This window comes from Pygoscelis adeliae, unplaced genomic scaffold (genome assembly GCF_000699105.1).
Source record: "Pygoscelis adeliae isolate BGI_AS28 unplaced genomic scaffold, ASM69910v1 Scaffold216, whole genome shotgun sequence".
Taxonomy (NCBI): domain Eukaryota; kingdom Metazoa; phylum Chordata; class Aves; order Sphenisciformes; family Spheniscidae; genus Pygoscelis; species Pygoscelis adeliae.
The window spans coordinates 793,668-798,813 of record NW_008825073.1 but is presented as its reverse complement, the minus strand read 5'-3'; the positions used below and the strand labels follow the sequence as shown (position 1 = coordinate 798,813).

The 5,146-nt window shown below is 41.4% G+C and overlaps 1 protein-coding gene across 1 annotated transcript in view; it reads left to right on the top strand.

Moving 5' to 3' along the window:
* Window positions 1–17: 17 nt before the first annotated feature.
* The window catches only part of PCDH11X (protocadherin 11 X-linked), a 93,020-nt gene continuing 87,891 nt past the window's right edge, over window positions 18–5,146 (top strand). Inside the window, exon 1 of the mRNA XM_009326627.1 lies at window positions 18–239. The gene's annotated coding sequence lies outside the window, so the exon portion shown is untranslated. The remainder of the gene's footprint in view (window positions 240–5,146) is intronic.

Here is a 5,146-nt window from a genome sequence, read left to right as displayed (position 1 = left end):
AGGCCCCCCCCCCCCCCCCCCCTTTTCTTTTACAATTCTATTCCCTATGTGGGAGTCGCTTATGAATCGTGCTCGGCACACCGCACGGGAAGAAGCGGCTTGTGTTTTGGATCGAGGATTTGCTGTTGCAAAGCGGTCTAACTTCCATGCAGTGGGGCAGCCTTCATTACTCCAAACGCCTTGATGATGCGCTGAGGAGCCCGTGTAGATTGACATCTTGTGCAGAGAAGGCGCTGAAGGTAAGAAGGGGGCTTGGGGAAAAGAGGGGGGGTTTATATCCTTTTATGTCACATCTTTTGTCCAGCATCCCCCTTTCAGCAGAGCATCAGCAGTTCATCCAGAACAGTATTAATAGGCTGGAACTGATCAAGTAAAATGAAAGTCTGCTCCTGTGAAAAGTACACGGAGCTCACAAGTGATTGCAAGCGATGTATTTATTTCTAGGCTGGTAACACAGCACGTTTATGATCCGCGCTCGCAGCGCGGACAGTGAGCTAACTCACATAGCTCAGGAACGGGGAGATGGACGGTCTCGGGCTCTGATGGGCAGTTTGCATTGGCTGTTGCATTTTGTTGAATGTGTGCCCCCCACTACCTCCCTGGAGCATCCCGTCGCCCTGCTTGATCTGGTGTTTTTTGCAGACATAGTGCCTAGTGTTAATGAGAGAGGGAGAGGGATGGGAAGCAAAATATGTGGAACATTTTATTGATGTGATCATAATCCTGTAATGGAGATTGCATTAAATGAGGATTGCATCAAAATGCCTAGCTGCTGTGGAGAGACGAGAAAGCAAAAACCATGCTGGATTGTAAATGAAGTTCTTTGATTGAAGGATTTTCTTGAACCGTGAAGGGATGTCTGTAAGCTTAAAGTTGCTGTATACGTGGAGTACTGGGATGGGATAAAAACCAGATCAAGCTGAAATATATTTTCATTTCCTCAAGCTCTGGATGCAGATAGAATTGGTTAGAGGCATTGCAGTGATGTCCAGTGAATTCTTGGTTTCAGCTATGGAGACCACAGAAAGGTCAGGAGAGAATGTTACCGTTTGGGGAAGAGAAGGATGGTTCATTTGTGACTTTTGCCATAACGGCACAAAGCTTACAGCCTGCCGGCTACAGGCAGAGACCTCGTAGGCGATCTGGAAAGCAGAGGGTTTATCTCATTTTCCTTTTGCAGCCTTGGCATAGTTGACTGTAAGAAGTAGCTGTGAGGTGTATGTCAGGAGGCAAACGGGGACTTATTTGCCCCTCTCGGACACTGAAAGCAACTGTAAGCTTGAGAGGTGGAGTCGACTCCTCTGATCCCGTCTTTCTGAGCTTGAGTTGATAATACATTTTGAGTAATTGTTGCTGCTTATCTCGATTGGCAAAGGAGGGGAGAAGATGTTCAAGTTTATTGAACCCGAGCAGAGCTGAGGACAGTAGATATTATCAACTCGCCCTTGTGTTCTTCTTGTGCAAAATTTTATTCTGGCATAGAGGACTGAGCCACAAAGAGCACCTTCTTCAAGCCTTACTGAAAGGAGACCTAAGGAGAACAAAAAGGTTAAGCAAAGATAAATTTCAACTTTTTGCTTGTCAGCAGTGGAAGTAGCATTGCTCTGCCAGAGTACACAGGTCAAAAGAGGTAAGATAGAAAAAAGTTGTTTATTTATTTGCTAACATTTCCACACACACAAACAAAGTTGGCGCACAAATAAACATCACAGAGTGGGAAAGAACCATTTCTTAGTTATAACTTACGTAAGCAGCAGAGAGATTCCTGTAAGAATCCTCAAGAGTATTTATGCATAACTGCAAAAGAGCCGGTTAAATACAAAATTAGGTAGAATAAAACAAAAGAAAATATCCGATGGTCTCAGAAGTGATTTGTTTTCCCATTTAAGTTGTGTACAAAATCTGAGGCAATAGCTCCACAGCTCAGCCTCTCTCCTGCTGTATATTTGGCATAAAGTTGAGACGGAAACACTTACTTTAAATAAAATGAAGAAAAGCAGCGTAAGCGTATTGAATTCCTCTTAAGCATTTTATTTTGGCAAAAGATGACTTCTAGTGAATTGTAAGAGATGGGTTTAGAATATTCATGGCTAAACTCCAGGGAGCTTAGTGTTAGCTCAGTAGGCAGAAGGTTCTTCCTCTAAAGAGAGATCTGGAAAAGATGTGTTTAAATTTCAAGCCATATTCAGTTGAGACTGTTGGTTTCCACATTTTAAAATCATTTGTTATGCTGCTTAGGGGGATGATGCTTAATCTGGAAAATAAAGCAAGTATTCCTGGCTCACTTTTTTTATAGAAAGAGCAAGCAGTCTGCTCTAATTGTACTTCTGTATGTACAAATGTTCCAGATTTGACTCTATTTTTTATCAAATAACAGCTGAGGAAAAATTTGTCTTTCGAAACCATGGTTATCCATGCAGATCTTGGTCTGTATTTTTGCTACAGAAGAACTCTGCTTCATGGCTGCATTGTTCATCCTTGCAGCATTTCTTTAAATGTGAGCCTCGCTATAGTTAAAGGATAATTTATATTCAGCGTAGTACTGTCTGCTCAGTGGAATTGGCTTTATACATCACAGCCTCTGCAAAAAAGGAGATCAAAGATCTGAACCTGTGGTCCTGTATTGCATTTGTATTCTACGTGGACTTGAGTAATCTTATACTGGAGCCATTGACGCTCCCGTAGTTAAGAATATGTCAGTCCTTCCATTAAAACCCCCATTTGCTTAGCAATTTAACAGCTAGTTTTAAAGACGGGCTCTAAGCTTAAGTTAAACACATTCATATAGTAAAAAAAAAAGATAACCTAAGCAATGAAGTGTAGTAACAATTGGCATTTGCCAATAGAGCACCGTTAAGTTGAATTTATAGAAAGCTTAGTAGAAAATAACGCCTGCCTGAAAAATTTAGAGATGAAAAGGAAAAAAAAATCCTTTTCAGATTTGGAAAACCCCTTGTGGATCCAGGTGAGCGTTTATACCTGGATTGTAAAGGGGCCTGTGGTTGTTAGGCAGGCAGCTGGGCTTTTCTTAAAGGAGAACAGCCCTGGCTCAGAACAGGAATTAGTCAGATCTCAGTTTAATGGTTCAGGTTTAGATTGCATTAGAACTAAGGCCTTTGGCATTATTCCAGTTACTTCTTCTGAGGGTTAAGTTACAAGAACAACAAAACCAAACCCCAAACCTCGTATCTCAAGCAGTGAAGTTATCCTTTCTATAAGCGAAAAAGAACTACGCATTTCTGAAGAATGTTGATTGTCTGACACAGGTGTTAGAAGCATTTGGGGGACGCTGCTACTAAGGCACGCTGGCCGGGTAGTCCACCTGAGAGCAGCCCTTGTGGTAATCCCGCTCCCATCACGGGGACGGCCGTGGGACTAACGGCCAGTTTACACTTGAACAGAACCCTTCTGTCTACAGCATCCCCCAGACTCTTACAGTTGCCTACCTCCGTCAGAGAGCCATCTTCTAACAGTGAAGTAGTTGCTTCATCTGCGCAGACAAAGTATGTGAATGCTTGTAGTAACTTTGTGTGTATTTCAGGTTAGAAGTTAAAAGGCTAGAATTAAAAATGCATGTGGATTCAACGTTACAGTTGCATGTGCTATATAGTACCCACGTGCAAGCAGTAGGTTCAAGATACAGCTTGCTGTATTCCAGGTGTTTTGGATTGGATGAAATAAATGACTATTGTTTGGATGAAAGCTTTGTCATTTAAATAAAAATTCGTAAGGGAGATTAACAGCCTTCTGTCCCAATTACCTCCTTCTGCAATGAGATCACCGGGAGGAAATTTGCAACAGTTGTCTGTCTTCAGTGCGGTGAAGTAGTGGTGACCGTGTTTTTCTTGGGTCTTCTGAAAATTCGTGCTCCCTGCAAATATACAGGCAAGTAATAGGAAGCAGGAAATTTAGGGTGGAAATGGGAATTTGATTATCCCTTACGATCTGTGGGGAGATTCCATTCTCATTATCCAACGGTAAAGTGAGGAAAATAGGTTTAAAGCAGTCTTTTTCAATTACGGTCTCTGAATTAGTAGAGTGACTTGCCAGGAAGCATAAAAGCTTCTACAGCTTTTGCACATTTAAAAGCTCCACTGAAAGAGGAGTTTAAATGGTCCTCAAATTTGTCTTTAAGGTGTTACGTTGTGACTGAGAGTGGGATTAGTGGAAAATACATTTTGAGTGATAATAATAGTATTTAGCACCTCTGGCACAAGTGAACGAAAGACAGATGTATTTTTTAATTTTCAAAAAACTTTTTAGAAAAAATTCCTGTTTCCAAATAAGGAAAATGAATAATGTTTTCACAATCACGCAGTAAGATTTCATATTTGAATGAAAAAACCCCCAGCAAACCCACCTCAGTTGCACGGGAGGTGTCATGAAGGTCCAGGGAAAGTTAATGTAAAAATTAGAATACAGGTAAAAAAGCCTGTGGAGTTCAGTCTGTAGATCCATTCAAATCACGGTAGTTTTGACAGTAAATAAGAAACTGTAAAGGGTTTTCTGTAACTGTGTCATAATTAAGCATTCTTTTTATTTGAAGTCTTTTGTCATTGCCTTTAATAAATACCCTATTGAAAGTTACTTTGTTTCAGATGCGCTTAGAAAATAAATCTTTTCCCATAGATGACGTAAGATTTGGCCTTCTTGATCCAACATGGCCTGAGCCTGTGAAAAAATTCCTGTCGGAACAGGGCCTTCAATAATTGCTTCTTGCACGACACGACGTACATACGTTAACTTCCGCCACTCGTTTAGGAGTTCGGCGTGTTAACGTGGTACGGAAGGCCTTGCTGTAGAGGAGTTTTGCTTGCGAGGATGGCAGAACTTACCCTCTTCAACAGCAGGTGCTTTACTAACTTTTCAGGAAAGTTCTTTTTTAAATGACTGTTGTTTTCCTTCATTTAAGTTGCGATAGACTCCACAAGGATTATGTAATTTCACGGGAACCTACATAAGCAGATCAGCAGAGCGCCAAATGTGTTCTCAGAGAGGCAGATGAACGCTGAAGTTGTTGGAGGCTTCCAAATTCAATAGTGACATCATAAACAGAGGTGGCCCACTGTATTTAAAACCCATCGCTGTGGGGTTTAATATGGCAGTTCACTGTGCTAAGAAACTTTGCCTGCTTCATTTTCCCACC